Consider the following 20,140-nt stretch of genomic DNA (forward strand, 5'->3'; position numbering starts at 1 on the left):
AGTAAAGGCGAATCTTTAAATACCCAGAAAAAAGATGCAAGATTAAGCAGTTTTAACACAGTGACGTTTGATTAGGGGAAACAGTGAATGTTAAAATATTTGCTGGAAAAGAAATAATACAAGGGTATTTGGTTGAAAGGAATTACTACATACTGGAATATGGGGTAGCAAGTTATGTTGCTACTCTATATCCCGGAACTTTTAAAGCATAATGATAGACTTCTGAGTGTCATAGGAGAAGTTTGATACTTAAATGAGTAGCTAATCGTAATGAACATCTTGAAGGAACTTTGTATAAATTTTTGTGTACCCTACATATGAAAAATATATGTGTGGGTATAAGGTAGAACTAACTACGAAAAGCAAAATGAAAATTGAGAATGTTGTTTATTAATTTGTGTTGTAAAACATTTTTTAGTGGAAGTACATCAATAGGCTGTGGTAATAGAAACCCAATAAATGTTTCATCTGTGAATCAGTAGAGTGAAAGAGCAGTTAGGATTTCTAGTAGCTATAATTTAGCAGTGAATCGGTAAAGAAAAAAGCACTTACAATTTTAAGTAGCTAATGAAGAGCAGTTTTTCAGTTAGTGAAGTTTGATTTAAGGTAAACACAGCAATTTGTTAGTGAGTGAATATGATGCAATAGTGTTACAGTTATGGAAAGTATATTTGCTGGAAAAGAAGCATGAGGGTAAGGGTAAAAAGGGAGTATGTACTGGGGTATGGGGTAGCAAGTTTGCAACTTGCTACCCCATATCCCAGTACTTTTATAGCAAAATTATTCTCCTGGAAGTTATCCCTCTTACGCCGACTGGACGTATTTTACGTCGACATTTTTTGTCTCCCGTGTGCCGACTGGATGTATTTTACGTTGACTTACAAAAGTTTTTTTTTAAAATTCGCGGAAAAATATTTATAGGCCTACCAGCCTAAAACTTTTGAATCAAGCGCCTTGGGGGATGCTGGGAGTTCACGGATCAAGGTGTTGTTTTGTTTACAATCGTTATGCAGGCACGCAAGCGCGAATTTCTTTCTTGCCGCACTAAAAAGTTTCTGTGACACATAACGGAAATTATTTCGTCACTTTGACATAATTTTTGTACCATAGTAAATTAGCCGTTACATGAAGTATTATATATGAAAATGTGCGCATTTTTATGTAGAATACAACAATAATATACTCATGATTGTAGCTTTTATCAGTTTTGAGCTATTTTCATATAAATAACGATAATTGCCAAAATTTCAACCTTCGGTCAACTTTGACTCTACCGAAATGGTCGAAAAACGCAATTGTAAGCTAAAACTCTTATATTTTAGTAATATTGAATCATTTACCTTAATTTTGCAACTAATTGGAAGTCTTTAGCACAATATTTCGATTTATGGTGAATTTATGAAAAACCTTTTTCCTTACGTCCGCGCGGTAACTCTTCCGAAAAAAAACTTACATGCTATTGTGGTAATGTTTGCACCATTTTAAAATTAGCCGTTATATAAAGTTTTATATATGGAAATGTGCGCAATTTCATGCACAATACAACTAAAAACAACCCATGGTTGTAGCTTTTATCAGTTTTGAGATATTTTCATATAAATAACGATAATTGCCAAAATTTCCACCTTCGGTCAACTTTGACTACTGAAATGGTCGAAAAACACAATTGTAAGCTAAAACGCTTATATTCTAGTAATATTCAAGCATTTACCTTCATTTTGCAACAAATTGGAAGTCTCTAGCACAATATTTCGATTTATGGTGAATTTATGAAAAAAATAACTTTATGTCCGCGCGGTACCTCTTCCGAAAAAATCATACGTGCGATTGTGGTAATGTTTGCACCATTTTAAATTAGCCGTTACATAAAGTTTTATATATGAAACTGTGCGCAATTTCATGTAGAATACAACAAAAAATAATTGAAGGTTGTAGCTTTTCTCATTTTTGAAATATTTGCATATAAATCACGATAAATAGAAAAAAAACCACGTTCGGTCAACTTTGACTCTACCGAAATGGTCGAAAAACGCAATTGTAAGCTAAAACTCTTACAGTCTAGTAATATTCAGTCATTTATCTTCATCTTGAAACAAATTCGAAGTCTCTAGCAAAATATTTAGATTTATGGTGAATTTTAAAAAATATCTTTCCTTCCCTCTGCGCGCGGATTCTCCGCCACAAATCTCCGAAATGCCTACGTCCCATTCTCAGAATATTTGCTCCGTTTCATATTAGGCATTTCATAGAGTTTTATATAAAATGAAAATGTGCGCAATTTCGTGTAGAATAAAACGAAAAATATTTGAAGGTTGTAGTTTTTCTTATTTCCGAAATAATTGCATATAAAAAATATATATAAAAAAAATTCGACATTCGGTTAACTTTAACTCGTCAGATATGGTCAAAAACTGCAATTGTAAGCTAATACTCTTACAGTATAGTAATATTCAATCATTTTTCTTCATTTTGAAAGAAATTGGAAGTCTCTAGGACAATATTTAGATTTATGGTGAATTTTTGAAAAACAAAAAATATTTGTTTTACGTCCGCTCATTACGAATTCATGCATTATTTTGTGATAATATTTTCTCTGTGTTGCTTTTATTATTTTACAATGTGTTATATAACCAAAATGATTGCAATTTAGTGTACATTACAACGAAAAAAAAGTAACTTTTTACCTTTAACCGTTTTGCGCACAGCGCTATTTGAATACAATTAAATATGAAATTTCGTTTTTGCGCTATCATATATCGCATTATTTATATATGATAATGATAATTTTTTTCATTTATGATGGTTGCATACTAAACTTCAGGCAATGACAAAAAAAAGGAGCCAAAAATGAACTCTTAATCTTGAAAACTAAGCGCGATGTGATTTTTTGAAAAAAAAAATTTTTCCGCTTCCGCGCTCACTCTGAAACACCTCCGGCACACGGGAGACAATTTTTTTTTTACCGCTTCGGCGTAAGAGGGTTAAGATGAGATATGGGATACAGTAAGGCATGTAATGAACACCTTAAAGTGATATAGAACTGCAGAAAACTACGGATAGAATAAGTGTGTGTGTATATATATATATATATATATATATATATATATATATATATATATATATATATATATATATATATATATATATATATATACAGGCAGTCCCCGGGTTACGACGGGGGTTCCGTTCTTGAGACGCGTCATAAGCCGAAAATCGTCGTAAGCCGGAACGACACTTGGAAATATACCTTAAACTAATAAAAAGTTAAAGAGACCTTACCTGTGTGACATGCAAGTATTGCATGATGTGTAGAGTGGTTATTTCAATGCCAAAGGATGGTTCTTGAAGGTATATAATCTTTATTATACTCTTTTGACACTATAAAGCACAATCTTGAAGTATTACCAAGTCCATAGTTGTTGACTTTAATATACACTAATAGTACACTACTAATCCTTAGGTTCGATTATACACTATACACTATGAATATCTTGAAGGATGTAAGTACTATATCCTTAGGTACACTATGGAAGTTCTTGAAGTATATAATCCTTTGGTAGTACATCCTGGAGTACACTAAAATCCCAGTCTGGTAGCTCTGGAAGGTAAAAGTATAACACAATTAGTACAAAATACTACACAAAGTCCTGAATGCAATATGTAAATTATAGATATCAAGAGTAAAAGAGTTAATGTATGTTAATTAATTCCTTACTTTTAGTTTATAATTCCTTACTTTGAGTTATATCAAGAGTAAAATAGTTAGTATGTGACTTAATTCCTTACAAAAATTTTAGTTTAAAGTTGTCGTGCTATGTAACCCTGGATGGACAAAGTCTTAAGTGGCCCCATAGCCTACATCATTCAGGGGGTTCTGGAATGTACAAAAAATAATTGTCAGTAAGTACTCTATGCATAGTAAGTTACATACAGTAATATGCACCATACAGTGGTTTAATATCACATATATAACATGTATAAAACTTAGTTAATGTATGTTAATTAATTCCTTACTTTTAGTCTAAAGTTGTCGTGCTATGTAACCTTGGATGGACAAAGTCTTATGTGGCCCCATAGCCTACATCATTCAGGGGGTTCTGGAATGTACAAAAAATAATTTTGTCAGTAAGTTCTCTATGCATAGTAAGTTACATACAGTAATATGCACCATACAGTGGTTTAATATCAACTGGTATGCATGTTGTAAATGATTGGTCTACACCCCCTGTTCAGCAGGGAGTGGAGATTTTACCAACCTTGCAAAGTTACCAGTTACGTATATACTATAATTCCATGAGGGACCTTGATCACTTATCCCATGTGAGAGATCTTTGTCACTTTTTTTTAGTATAAAACTTACTTAATGTATGTTAATTACTATGTATAATTCCTTACCTTTAGTACTGTAGTAGTTTACAGTTGTTTGTCGCTATGTATGTAACCCTGGACAAAGTTTTATGTGGCCCCATAGCCTGCATCATGGAGGGGGTCCTGGGATTCTGGAATGTACCAAAAAAGTATCAAAGTTAAGTCATGTATGTATGTTTAGTAAGCTACATACAGTAACCATACGTACAGTGGTTTATAACATGTATGCAATCAGACTTGGTTGGAAATTCCTGTAAAAAAAAGTTATGTACGTATGTAATACTGTATGTAAAAACCTTACTGTTCATACTTTGTTACACTACATGTTACATTTGATACGTATACTTTCCTGAAGGGTTTTTTCCATCCAAAAATGGTGCTTCTACTTGTAGTTATTCCTTGATGACACTTGTAATGTGTAGTAACAACCTGGAGTTGTGTGAAAAATGTTGGTTCAGGAAGGAAAAAGTAACAAAATTAGTGTACAAAATATACACTACAGAAAGTCGTGAATGCAATATGTTAATTACTGTAGATATATCAAGAGTACTAAAAGAGTTAATGTATGTTAATTAATTCCTTACTTTTAGTTTAAAGTTGTCGTTCTCTGTAACCCTGGATGCACAAAGTCTTATGTGGCCCCATAGCCTACATCATTCAGGGGGTTCTGGAATGTACAAAAAATAATTTTGTCAGCAAGTCCTCTATGCAGAGAAAGTTACATACAGTAATATGCACCATACAGTGGTTTAATATCACATATAACATGTAGTATAAAACTTAATTTAGAAATTCCTTACATAACTTACCAACTTTTAGTGAGTCTCAAAGCTGTTACCTAGGTTGTGGGAGATGGAGGTGGAGGTGTAGAGCATTCATGATAAGGATGCATTCCAAACCTAACTTCAGTGTGCTTTATCACAGATAACAGGCTAGGATGATGGGCAGTCTGGAATGAAGAATTAATATTAAAGGACAGTATGTAACCACTTAGGTGTACAAAATTTATTGTATGTATGCACACATTAAAAACAACTGAGAATTCCTTACCTTCAGCAAAATGAAGACATGTAGGCTATGTAGAGGTCTGGTTTATGTAAGTCACAGGTGCATGCCAGTCTGGAATGATAATGTACATATGATTATAGTATGTATGTTACATACATAACATGGTTATTACATATGTAATAATAAAACATTAATAAAAAAAAAAATGTCCTTACCAAATTCTAGTGGTTGGCTTGCTTACTGGGATGGGCATATGGTAGATGAGTGGGTGGCTGGGCTATGGGAGTGGGATGGGCAGTGCTTGGGTAGTCTGGAATGATAAAAAATATATAAAATGATAGAGTTACTACTGTAACTACTGCACATGTTATTACTGTTTGACATATGTAGTGTGTAATATGTACAATATAAAAAATGAAGAATTCTTTTACCTGAAGGAGTTGGAGAGGTGATACTACTTCGATCAACTGATTTGGGCTCTGATGAGGGAACATCTAGATCTGGAAAGAATGATAAGGTACATAAATATAAGGTGGATGTAACTGTAGCATATGTACACTTTTAATAAAATTTCTATTAGTAATTTATAAAACATTTTATACAAATTTGTTAAGGATTCCTTACCTGATGAATAGGGCGAGGCATCAAAACCATGGAAAGGCTCAGGGTCATCTGGGTCGCTGTCACTATCAAAGGTGTGTGAAATGAAAAAAAATAATAATAAGGTTATGCAACATCAAACACATTGTACCACTATGTAAGTTAGTGTACGTATGCATGCCATAATGTACCAGTAGGGTGTAAACAATTTCCAACATGAAAATGAGAAAAATGAAATTGCTTACCTGATTGTAGTAGTGCACGTACAGGTGGACGGGCTGCTACAGAGGGTCCAGGTACAGGGGGATCTGGAACTGTCACAGGTAGTACAGGGAGATCTGGAACTGTCACAGGTAGTACAGGGGGATCTGGAACTGTCACCACTTCTGCAATAAAATTACAAATGATGAAAATTAATGAAATTACAATTTACTCTTACATTTAGTTGTTACATTAAAAAATTAACACATTTTATATGTACACTATGTAAACACATAAATTAGTAAAACAGTTCAGAATTCCTTACCAGGACTAGGAGTGGGAGGTGGTGGTACTGGAGACTTGTGAAGAAAGTGTCAAGCCTGACTGCACACTTCTCTTCGTCTGCTTCTCCTTCAGGGTCTCCTTGTAGAAAGTTACTAAGTCCAACATTCCACGTTTTATTTTGTCAAACCTGGCAACGTTAGGGTCTTCTGCCTCAAAAGAAGCCAAGGCTCTCTCCAGATGAGTAAAACCCTCTGACAAGCCTTTCACAGTTAATGACCTGGCTTTTGGCTCTGGTGCCACCTCCTCTTCCTCAATCATTTGGTATTCAAGTTCAAGCAGGTCCTCTGCTGACAATTCCTCTCCATGGGATGCCAGCAGCTCTGTTACATCATCAGGTTCAAGATCTAGTTTCAGCCTCTTGCTTAGCCCTACGATCTTCCTCGTCACAGTCTCGACGTCTTCTGCCTGGTCAAAGCCTTCAAAATGTCCACAAATGTGGACACAGTTTTCTTCGAGGCCCCATTTAAAGTGGTCATCTTCACCTCGTCCCAAGCACTTGCAATATTCTTCACTGCATCAGCAATGTTGTAGCCTGTCAGAATTGCTTCAGTGTCAACTCCTTGTTAGCTTCTATGGCCCTCAAAGCAAAACGTATGGTCCTTCTAAGGTAGTAAGCCTTGAAATTAGCTATTACTCCCTGGTCCATTGGCTGTATCAGCGATGTGGTATTGGGTGGGAGGTACACCACCTTCACATTAGGGTGCATGTCGCTCAAATTTGAAGGGTGACCAGGGGCATTGTCCAGGACTAAGAGGGCCTTAAAAGGCAGACCCTTCGAAGTCAAATACCGTTCCACTGCTGGCACGAAATGGTCATTGAACCAATCTTCGAAGACCATCAAGGTAACCCAAGCCTTCTTATTTGATTTCCAAATCACTGGGAGTTGACTCTTGAAAATGCCCTTGAAAGCCCTGGGATTCTCGGCCAAATACACCAGCAAGGGCTTCAGTTTCAAATCGCCACTTGCATTGGCCCCAAACAGCAAAGTCAGTCACTCCTTTCCAGCTTTATGGCCAGGTGCTGACTTCTCCTCCTTGGAAAGGTATGCTCGATTTGGCATTCTTTTCCAAAATAAACCGGTCTCATCCACATTAAAGACTTGGTCAGCCGTGTAACCACCATCCTTAATTATCTTGGCCAAACCACCAGGAAAACTACCTGCTGCTTCGCTATCAGCACTAGCAGCTTCACCTTGCAGCTTCACATTATGTAAATTTGCACGAGCCTTAAAACGGTTAAAACAACCTCTACTCGCGGAAAACAATTCACCACCAGCACTCCCTTCGCCAAACTTTTTCACTACTGCCTCATGCAGCTCTCCAGCCTTCTCCTGGATCACACTTAAGCTCACCGGAACACGTCGCTGGTTCTGGTCCTCCAGCCAGATCATCAGGGGCTTCTCCATTTCAACAATGCTCTGGCTACGTTGCTTCTCGTTTATCACCGTTAGACTTCATCGGTGCAGCATCCTTAACGTGCTTCAGAATACGTTCTTGTCTTTCACATGGTTACCACCGTCGTCCTGCTCAAGCCTAAAGCACGACCTATTTCGGTGTTAGTTTCTCCCTTCTCCGAACGCTTCACCACGTCATATTTTACCTCCATCGTGATGACCTTCCTCTTCTTGGATGAACTATCATCGGAGGAAGTACTTTGGCGTTTAGGAGCCATTGTAAATTCGCGAAAATGGCAAGGAAAATCAGCAACGTCTTAGCACACAACCGACTGAACTTAAGGCAGGCGCACGATTGAAGTGGCGTCCTTTGGTATTGTTACGCTTAGCGTCCTCGACCGTTCGCAGGTCTTGTTCCGTTCGGTCAATTTACCATACAGTTTAATAGCGTAATTAATTAATGGCGCCTTCGCTCAAAAAACTAGTTCTGCGTATGAGGTATCGTTTTTTAAAAAGCATAACAAAACGTCGTAACCTTGGAATTTGCGTTGTAATCTAACCAGAAAACTTAGTTTTTTTAATTATGTACTGAAAACAAGCAATGATTTTTTTCATTATTTGCGCTTTTGGACTATTTAAACTACACATCCCAAGCTAGTGTATTCATTCGCCCGGAAAGGAAACTAGTTCCGCATATGCGGCGTCACTAAAAAATTTAAAAAATACGACAAAAAAAGTGTCGAAATCAACATAACCTCAAAATTTTTGTTGTAGTGTAACCAAAAACATATTTTTTTATTATACTGTGCTAAACTATAAAGGATTTTTATCATAGCATGCGTTTTTTAAAAGCGTCGTTAACTCGAAGCGTCGGAAGCGTCAGCGTCGTAACCTCGGAACAAGCGTCGTAACGCAGGACACGGATTTTTCCATTGAATATTTAAAAATGAAAAAGCGTCGTAACCTCGGAATGTCGTAAGCCTGAACCGTCGTAAACCCGGGGACCGCCTGTATATATATATATATATATATATATATATATAATATATATATATATATATATATATATATATATATATATATATATATTATACATATACAGGCAGTCCCCGGGTTATGACTGATTTGGCTTACGACGTTTGGAAGTTAAGGCGCTTTTCAATTATATTCATCAGAAACTATTTCCAGGGTACAACGCCTCCAATGCTGATCTGGCAGAAGAAAATGACACCCAAAAAAGCAAATAATCAATATTTGGAAGTTTTTTGATGAAGAATGCCATTAGAATGTAGTTTACTTAGTTTTGAATGCTTCCAAAGCATTTAAAACTAAGGTTTTCTTAGGATTTTTTATGATGTTCCGCCCTTACGACAATTTTCAGGTTACAATGCGTCTCAAAATGGAACCCCCGTCTTAAACCAGGGACTGCCTGTAATATATAATATATATATATATGTGTATATATATATATATATATATATATATATATATATATATATATATATATATATATATATATATATATATATCTATATTTCTATCTATCTATATATATAAATCTATATATATATATATATATATATATATATATATATATATATATACACATACATATAATACTAAACATTAGGATAGGTATCAGTAATGGTTACTTTCCCCGTGACATTTGACCGTCGACAAGGGAATTCCGAACTGGCCATCATCAATAAAAGAATGAACTAGAATCTTTCAAAAGGACTCTCAATAATTCCAGACCGTAATACCAAGCGCATCAAATTCGTCACGGGTGGGAGGTAACGGGAGCAGTAAACAAAAACAACTTATCATTTCATTCAATAACTACAGTGCCATCGTACAAATTTCTGTATTCGCCACTTATCCGTATCCCCCCAGATGCTGAAGCCTTGCCGAGGATGGGGGGCTTAGGGTTCAGCAGCTGGGCCCTGATGCCTGGTGGGAACTACTTTCTCGCTGGGCCTTGGTGCCCAGCTGTTGATCCAACTAAATAAGTCGGCCCTTCTCCTTTTACTAAAACTTTTTATCCTTCTACTTCCTCCCTCTGTAAGGTACGGATTTTATGTTGATGACTTTTGGATTGTTTTTGGACATGATTTGAACTTGTTCATTGGATTTGATGGAGGGTGAGGATGGTTGGCATGCCACCTCACCCTTAGAACTCGAGTACCTAACGTGGTCGAGCGAGGGGAAAGTTTAGATGCCAAACCCTGCCCTTAGTGCTGGATCTGATCTTGACGGACATCATGACGCCTTAAGCACTGAGGGTGGGGTGTATATCTGGGTGGTACCCCTAGGGCAGCCCTGTATGGGATAACACTGTCCTCTAAATGTGGCTCCATGGTGGGTGGGGGGCTACCTGGACGAATCATCAATTTTACGTCTTATGGAGACACTAAAACATTCTGATGACGACTTACGCAAGGATAAGGACAAGGAAAAACCTGGTAATTCATCCATTGTAACTTTGGAGTCTTTTTCAAATGAGTTCCTTGTTACCAACATTTTGTATGTAAAACCAGTCCCTTTAGACTGGAATTATGAAACCCTATTTAATGAATTTTGTAAATTTGGGAACGTAAAAGAATTACGGAATAGAATTGGCAAAAATTATGGTTGTTTTGAATTTTGGATATTTTTCAACAACGAATCGGAAGCTCACAGAGCCTACAGAGAGTTTAGGTCAGATTCTATGAGTATTGGACTCATAGAGGCAGAAGAGGTCCCTAGGTATCTTGAGATATATAGACCACCAACTGAAACCAGAGATTCGAGTAAAATAAGTAAAAGCTCCAGATCACCAGACCCAGATAAGTGGTTGATTATTACAACACATGGTGAGAGAGGCACCCTCTTCAAGGTGAAAAGGTTGGTAAGCCAGAAGATCGGCAATGTTGGGAGTCCAGAAGTAACTCGCTTTGGGCATAATAGTTTTTTAGTTCATGCCAAGACTAATGTTCAATCAGTAACGCTCCTAAATTTAAAGCTTGATCCCGAAGGTATGATAAAAGAGGTAAAACCTCATTATAATTTCAGTTATGCAAATGGTGTCATCTTCAATAAAGATTTACATGAAATGGATGAAGAGGAAATTTTGGAGATGTGTCCAGATGTGGCTTGGAAGGTTTTCAAAGTGCCCCGCTTGTCTATGATTATTTTAACATTTGTAAGTCCTTTTTTGCCATCTGAAATTGTTCTTGACAATGAAATTATGAAAGTTCGTCCTTATAGACCGAGAATGCTCCAGTGCTTTAAATGTTTTGGCTTTGGACACTCCTCTAATGTTTGCACCAGGAATAAACTTTGTGAATCGTGTGGGAAGCCTGAGCACGAGGAATGTTCAGGACCGGTAATTTGTGTAAACTGTAAGGGTGAACATCGAGCCCGAGATAAGAAATGCAGTGCATTCAAAAAAGAACAGGAGGCATTACTTAAATCTATTGCTGAACACATCAGTGTGGGACAGGCCAAGAAGCTGTTGGGAAGGAAAACTTATTCAGATGCCTTGAAGGCACAACAGTCGAATATTGCTACTTCTGGTGCCCCTTCAGGTGGTGCTCCCTGGGGACCCCCTAATGGGGTTGCCCACGCCCCCCCTGGTGGGGTTCCCGTTCCCCCCCTGGTGGGGCTCTACGTGCCCCCCCTGGTGAGGTTTCCCATGCCCCCTCTGGTGGGGCTCCCCACGGCCCCCTAGTGGGACTCCCCACGGCCCCCTTAGTGGGGCTTCTCATGCCTCCTCTGGCAGGGCTCCTCATGTTGCAGAGAGACTGGTCAAGCCGGAGGACCCTGTTGGTTCAAGGGTTCAAGCCAGATCTCAATATGTTGACGACTTCTCTCTGACTGGGACATTGCCTGACATTGAGCCCTCACCTGATCCTGTCATTACAGTGCACCATGGAGATGACGGTGAGGAGATGGAGGCCCTCTTTATTCGTCAGAAGAGGGCCCTTTCTCCCTCTTTGCCTCATTTTCGGTCACTCGGCCATCAAAGGAAAAATAAAAGCAAAACTGGAAGGGCAAGTGAAGGCCCATCATCTAAAAGATCTATAACACCTAGATCTAGATCAAGTAGTTCTGGTGAAACTGAAAAGATCTCTCTCACCAGGACACGGATTCCTAAATTGGTAGAAAATTTTAAGATCCCATCCTCTAAATAATGGCTCTCATGCAATGGAACATCCGGGGCTTTATACCAAATAGAGAGAAAGTTCGGGTTCTGTTTAAAGAACATAATCTATCTGCGATGTGTCTACAAGAGACAAAGTTGGGAGAGCACACTCCCAACGTGGGTTTTAATTATTCATTTCATAGGTCTCCACCCCTGATAGGTGTACGTGCTCAGGGAGGCACAGGCATCATAGTCTGTAAGTCTATTAATCACAGAGTTCTTCAATTGAACACTGTTGTAGGCTTGTGCAGTTCAAATTTTCAATTATAAATGGATCACAATTTGTTCTCTCTACCTTGATCCATCATTGGAAAATAGATTGCAGGATGTGTAGGGTAATCCATGTCAGCTAGAATTAACCGATCTACAGACGTTGATAGACCAGCTTCCTAAACCCTTCATTCTGATGGGGGATTTTAATGCTAAGCACACCCTCTGGGGAGAGCCAAACTGCGACCGGTGGGGTTTAATAATAGAACAGCTGCTTGACTTAAATGACATCACTTTAATGAATGATGGTTCCCCTACAAGACATGATGTTTTTCATAATACTGACTCAGCCATTGACCTCACTATCTGCCTTTCGTCTTTGAGGTTAGACTACCAGTGGGTAGTAGACCAGAATGATCATGGCAGTGATCATTGGCCCATTCATTTAAAGTTTATGAAAAATATTCCATCTCCATGTTTACCAAAAGGGAAGGTAGGGGAGGCTGACTGGGGATTATTCAAAAAATCTACTGAAGTTGATGAAGAGATAAAATATTTTTAGAGCCCAACATTTGCTTATGAGTATTTAATCAGTATATTTCTGTGTGGTGCCATGCTGTCTTTTCCTCGAACTTCTGGTAAACCTCGGCATCCTCTAGTACCTTGGTGGAGTGATGCATGCGCCTTGAGCCGAAAGATAACAAGAACTTGCTACAAGAGATATCGTAGATTTCCTTGCTTGGTCAATAAAATTATCTATAAAAGAGCTCTTGCTAAGCAAAAGAAAATATTTAAGCAAGCAAAGAGGGAATCGTTTATCAGATATATAAGTGAATTAAAATATGATTCCCCTATGTCATTAGTCTGGAACATAATCCGAAAGCTGGAGGGGAAATTTTCTCCACCTCCTTTGCCTATATTGAAAATTGATGGCTTCCTCATATCTGATTCTGGAGAAGTTGCAGAAACCTTTGGTAGGCATTTCTCCAATATATCTAGTGCCCTACATTACTCTCCTGCATTCAGAAATATTAGGGACGGTACCATGGTTGTTCCTGCTGTTAGTTTAAATTCAGGGTCATATAATCTTCCTTTCACCATGAAAGAATTAGATCATGCAATCTCGTTATCTTCCCCAACATCTCCTGGGGAAGATGATATACTGTACTCAATGATTTTTAATCTGCCTAGAAATACAAAAAAATTTCTTTTAGACATTTTAAACAGTTTTTGGCTTTCAGGAACTTCACCAGAGTCTTGGAAGATATCGATTATATTGTACCTGTTTTAAAACCTTTTAAAGATTCCTTCCTTCCTAAGAATTATAGGCTAATTGCTGTAACTAGTTGTGTTAGCAAGATTTATGAGAGGATGGTCAATGCTCGACTTGTGTGGTATTTGGATTCAAAGAATATTTGATCTAATCGGCAGTTTGGGTTTAGGAAAAATAGAAGTACTTCTGACCCTTTGATGTTCCTTACTCGGGAGATACAGAATGCTTTTGCTGTGCAAAACCAGACTGTTGCAGTGTTCTTTGACCTAGAAAAAGCCTACGACACTACCTGGCGAGGGGGTATTCTTATGCAACTTGTAGAGTGGGGTATTGTGGGTAATTTGTTCTATTGTCTTAAAGATTTTTTTGTCAGAACGTTACCTGAAAGTAAGAGTGGGCTCTTACATTTCTTCTGCTTACCCTCAAGAAGAAGGGTTACCTCAGGGAAGCGTCCATAGTCCAACACTCTTTAATGTAGCTGTCAACGGCCTACTAGAACAAGTTCCTGTCGGGGTGCATGGTCTGGCCTTTGTTGATGATTATGCAATAATCTGTAGCAAGTCTACAGCTGTCGAAGCTTGTCAAAAGATCCAGACTGCTATTAATGCTTTAACATTATGGGCCAGTGCTAAAGGGTTCAAATTTTCACCAGAAAATTCAAAGCTATATGATTTTGCCGATTAAGAAGAGTGGAAGAGATCCCTACGCTGTTTTTAAATGATTCGATTTTACCTTATGAAGATAGCATTAAGTATCTAGGTGTTACATTTGATAAGAAATTAACTTTTACTCTACATGTTAATGAAGTTGTATGTAACGTGAAGCTTCGTCTTAATATTCTTAAAGTTGTATCTAATTTTAATTGGAGGGCAGATCGAATTACCCTTTTGAGGATGTACCAGGTGTTATGCCTAAGCGAAATTGATTATGGTTGTCAAGTTTATTGTTGTGCTGCAAGACAACACTGCAGAAATTAGATGTTGTCCATAATTTTGGCTTTACGTATTTGTATGGGAGCCTATAGAACTTCTCCAGTAGAAAGCGTCAGGTTTTCCCCCACTATTTATCCGTAGGGAGGAATTAGGCTTGAGAGTCATATCAAGAATACTTATGTCAAAGCTAAACCCTAACTATAAGTACATTAGAGAACCAACTGACAGAGCTCCAAATAGATCGAGACTGCCAAAGCCACTTGAGGTTCGACTAGCAAGCTCTGCCAGGGAGGTGGGATTACTTCCCCCTGCAGTAGCTGAAATTTCGCCCTCAAAGTTTCCTCCTTTGAATAGACCATGCCTAGAAATCTGCCCAATTAGGGAAAGCAGGAGCAACAGTTCTGGTGATCAGTTGAGGGCAAGTTTCTTGGACCATGCTTTCGAACATGGTGATTCTCATCATATGTATACTGATGACTCGAAGGGTTCTGATGGTGTTGGTTGCTCTGTAGTGACTAGTGGTAATATCATTAAAAAGAAGCTTCCTTCTAATTCTTCTGTTTTTACAGCTGAACTGCTGGCAGTTTTGACTGCTCTTAAATATATTTTTTATAGTTCTTGTACTAACAAGGTTTTTACCATTTTTTAATTTTTACCGACTCTTTGAGTGTTTTATCTTCTCTAAAAAGCCTAGTCTATTGCCACCCTTTAGTGCAAGAAGTACAAGATTCGTTTTATCTTTTAATTAATAGAAGAGGATTTTCTGTTAGGTTTTGTTGGGCTCCGTCCCATGTTGGAATTGTTGGGAATGAGCGAGCCGACGCTGCTGCTAAGGCTGCAACTAGGCTTAGGCACATTTCCAACATGGACGTCCTTGTATCCGATTTTAAAAGTACCATCGATTTTATTGTAGAGACCAGTGGCAGGCCCGACTGGTCTACTTTAGATAATAATCTTAAATTGAAATCGATTAGGCCTTCTGTTCATCCTTTGGCCTCATAGCTGGATGGATAGAAGGTCTGAGATAGTTTTAGCTAGATTACGTATTGGCCACACTAAATATACTCACGGGTATCTAATGATGAGTGGAGGATTTGACTATGGTGCATATTTTGGTGGAGTGCCCTCATTTTGAAAACAAATGTAGAGCTTGTTTACTGGCAAATAAGTCGCTTGGCAATATTTTAGGTGAAGGTGCTCAGAGAAGGCAAATTATTGACATTTTAAAAAAATATTGGTCTTTTTTATGAATTGTAATTTTCTCATAATTGTTTTAGGTTTCTTGTTTGGTTTTTATGAATTAATGATTTGTATGTTAGATCGATTGTGTTTGTTTGTACGACAGTGACTTTTATTCTTAAAGATATTTATGCGCTGAATGGCCCCTCGGCTCTGGCGCTTTGCTATGTGCCAAAAATTTTATAATCTAATCTAATCTCTCCTGTGCCATGGGTGGGGAGGTGCCTGGCTGGCCAATGGGCCAGGTGGCAGAGATATGGGTCGGAGAAGTGGGTGGTAGATGTACTTCGGGTGGGGTACCTACTGCCATTAGACTTCTCTCCTCCTATGTCGGGCAAGTCGCAGCTCAGGAGGGCATATCCTCCAGATTCTGTGAAGTACCAGCCCAGACAGGTTAGGTGGATTCAACAATTTGGAGAGTAGGACTCTGGCTCGATCATCTTGCACTCCTTCCTTCTTGGAAGCCTTGCTAGGAGCTACTCAGGATCTCAAGTCATCATTTCAACTTCCCTTGTCGGGGCACATCCAGATTCTCTGAAGTTCTTGGATCTTTGGGAAGAAGTGCAGATGCTGGACAAGGATGCGATAGAGGAAGTGCTGCGTCCTTCTCTGCGGTTTTACAGTCACATTTTGGTGCCCAAGGCGTCGTGAGGTTGGGGACCTGTCATCGACTTATCTACCTTGAATCATTTCATCAGGGAGGCACGGTGCAAGACGTAGACCCCGCTTTCAATTTTAGCCACTGTGTGGAAAGGAGACTTCATGCTGTCGATAGACTTGAGGGACGCATACTTCCAGACCCTCGGGGACAAGGTCTTCGAGTTTCAAACCCTGTGTAGCTATGAAAAATACAAGTTTCTTTAGAAAATGTCATATTTTTAATACCACCTTCATTTTGATAAATTGGCCTTTTCCTGTGGCAACAATCCATTACCATGCCAGAATTATTGGAGGTTTGAGGAAGTCTGATGTCGTATAACAAATAATGTAAATTTTGTAAAGGGAAGAGAGGCAATTGAGGGGAAGAGGAGCATTGTGTTACAGTGATAGCTGCATAGAGGTCCTCACCTGGATATACACCATACCCTAAGTGCTGTAGGGGTCATCAGTTTGTCAAGATTGGACCCAACACTAAAAGCATGGTTTAACCTAAAAATTTGCACTCCTAAACCATGTCGGTACTCTAGTTTCACCGATTGATCTGCATGCCATCCAGTTTCACTCTCTTTCAAAGTTAGAAGAGCATCAACTTCTGTAAATCAAAAACCAAGAATAAGTTGTTAATGAAAAATGTCAAATTAAAGGATTAATGAAAAATGTTAAATTAAAGGGGAGAATATATATAGGAAGAAGAGTAGAAAAGTATTAGGTCCCACTGTTGTGTTGAATCCACAGTAGAGACAGTAGACATAAGAGAGCAAACAGTAACTGCAGTGAATCCCCTAGCCCCCACTTCATGAAGGGTTTGGGATCAGGAGGACAGCGATCACTAGAATAACATTGTCATAGTGAAGGTGAAAGATTTAGCACCTTTCCAAAAGATAGTAGAGTATAGGATTCATTACAGTAAATGTTGTTGAAGATAAACATGGACGATTTTGCTAGTAAATGTGTATACAGTTCTGGAAAATATATCCATTGGAAAAAAAGTACTAGGGTATATCCCAGTACTTTACTGCTGAATGATTCACCTTAAATGTCAGATGAGATGCTGGATACAATAAGGAATAGCTAAGCTTAATTCCTTTCCAAGTACTAGAGCCCCTACTATTTTTTAGGAGAGGAGATACAGAAGAGCAAATCTTGATAGTGATCACTAATTTAACATTGCCACCAATAAAGGTGAAATGTTAAGCAACCAGCATAAAGATTGTAGTTTTTACATTCAACTTCCCTGCCAAGATATATACTTAGCTATAGACTCCGTCGTCTCCGACAGAATTTCAAATTTCGCGGCACACGCTACAGGTAGGTCAGGTGATCTACCGCCCTGCCCTGGGTGGCAGGACTAGGAACCATCCCCGTTTTCTAATCAGAATTCTTCTGTCGCCCGGACCATCAACATTGTTGTTGGTTCCCTCTCGATTGGTTTTTCTTTTTTCACCGGCAATTGATCTTCTTGACCGACTTTTGGTGACGTATCTGGATTGTTGGATTGGCATACGCTTTTTGTGGACTGTTTTGTGGACTTGATTTTGGATTTTTCTTTAAATATGTCTGACTCTGGTATGGTTGTGAGACGTTGTGTGAATGTAGGCTGTAAGGTGATGGAGGTTGTCGAAAGCTTCGGTAGACCCTCACGACGGTATGCAAGAGGTGCAGGGAGTATGAATGTTCTTTTACTAATACTTGTAAGGAATGTGAGAACTTGAGTGAGAACGAATGGAAGAATCTAATTATTTAAAAAGTTAGAAAGAGAAAGAGTGAGGAAGGCTTCTCATAGAAGTTTAAGTAGTTCTAGATCTGAACTAATTCCAAGCTTGGGATCTTCCCAAGGGTAAGTATTGCTACTTCTCCTTCCATTGCAGCCCCTTCTCCTTTTTGCAGAACCTGTAGATCCAGCAAAAGAACTTGCAGATCTAAAAGCAGCCTTCAAGTTGATGGAAAACAAAATGGCTGCCATACAAGGTAAGGCTAGTGATTTGTCAGTGGACAGTGATATGAGTGTCCCCAGTGTAGTGGAGGGGGCATCTGGTCGGCTCAGCAACGCTCCTAGGTCTAGACCTCTTCCAAGCTCACATGCCCAGAGGAGAAGGATGTCGAAAGCCGAAAGGAGGTTGTGGAGAATCCCCACCGATCAGGTGTCCCTTCGGCGGTTTCTGTGACACCCCAGACTGCCCAGGACCGCTATTGTAAAAGCGTCCTACGTGAGTGTTTCTCGTCGTCGGGATCTTCATCACCGAGACGTGATTGGAGAGATTCTGATCGATCTCGGCCTCTCAAGAGGAGTTGGAGGGCTCCGACTATTGACTCGAGCCCTGAAAACTTCCTGAGGAGTCTCCATCGGGAGTGAAGAAGGCAAGAAGAGACCTTCTTTCAACCAGAGTGAGAAGGAGGCAGGAGGTGGAGGCTATGGACTCCTCCCCTCCTCCTTCCCCTCCTCCCGAAGAGGATAAAGAGGAGGCTACAAAGAGGTTCATGATGGCGATGCAGGAACAGATTTCGTCGTTTGTAGGAGTCCTGTCAAAGGAGCCTCCTAGAAGGAAAGACACTTCCCTTCCTATTAAAAGATCCTCCAGACGTATGGAGGTATCTACCTCCAGGATCGATACTCCTACTCGAGGTGAGGTTTCCGGTACGAACCTGGATGAAACAATCAGACGTCTGGCACCGGCCAGGAGTGAGGAGTCACCCAGGAGGCAGGAGCCAAAGAGCCAGGAGTGAGGAGTCAACCAGGATGGCAGGAGCCCAGAGCCAAGAGTGTAGAGGCATCCAGGCAAGAGGCAGGAGCCAGGAGGCAAGAGCCAGGAGGCAAAGAGGCAAGAGGCAGGAGCCAAGAGGCAGGAGCCAGGAGCCAAGAGGCAGGAGTCAGGAGGCAGGAGGCAGGAGTCAGGAGTCAGGAGGCAGGAGTCCGGAGTCAGGAGGCAGGAGGCAGGAGTCAGGAGGCAGGAGTCAGGAGCCAGGAGGCAGGAGTCAGGAGGCAAGAGTCAAGAGCCAGGAGGCAAGAGTCGGGGACTCGTTCCTGGAGGTTATGACTCTTCGCCAAATAGGAGCTCCTCTCCTTCAGAACATAGGAGGTCTTGGAAGGACTCTCCCTCCAAACGTGAACTTTCTCCTTCTTCTGATCGAGGGTTAGACGAGTTGTCTGACGACGAACCTCCTGCTAATGAGGGACTTTCTAGTTATAAAGTCTTGGCCTCATTACTACTGCAAGAGTTTGGAGATTCTCTTAGTCCTGCGGCTCCTCCTTCTCCTCGTTCGCTCTTTTCGAGCTCAGCTACGGCTAAATCGTCGGCCTTTTTAAAAAAATGAAGCCTGCGATATCAATGAAGAAGGCACTCCATTCTTTAGATTCTTGGATGGACAAGAAGAAGGAGTTAGGAAAGACGGTATTCTGCATGCCTCCTTCCAGATTGCACGGGAAGAGAGGTATTTGGTATGGGACAGGAGAGACTATGGGTCTTTCCTTACCTGCCTCTGCAGATGCCGACTTTTCCAATTTAGTGGAGGCCTCTAGACGTCACTCCTTAGGATCGGTCAGAGCGACGTGGAGCACTTCAGAGTTGAACCACTTTCTAAAGGGACTTTTTGTCACTTTAGAGGTGTTCAATTTCTGGATTGGTCACTCGGAGTTCTGGCCAACAAATCTAAGGATCCGGAGTTTTCTGAAAAACCCAGAAATTCTCCATAGCGTCCTGTCCTGCATGGACAAGGCAGTACAGGACGGT

The sequence above is a fragment of the Macrobrachium nipponense genome, chromosome 32 (assembly GCF_015104395.2).
Source record: "Macrobrachium nipponense isolate FS-2020 chromosome 32, ASM1510439v2, whole genome shotgun sequence".
NCBI classification, from domain to species: domain Eukaryota; kingdom Metazoa; phylum Arthropoda; class Malacostraca; order Decapoda; family Palaemonidae; genus Macrobrachium; species Macrobrachium nipponense.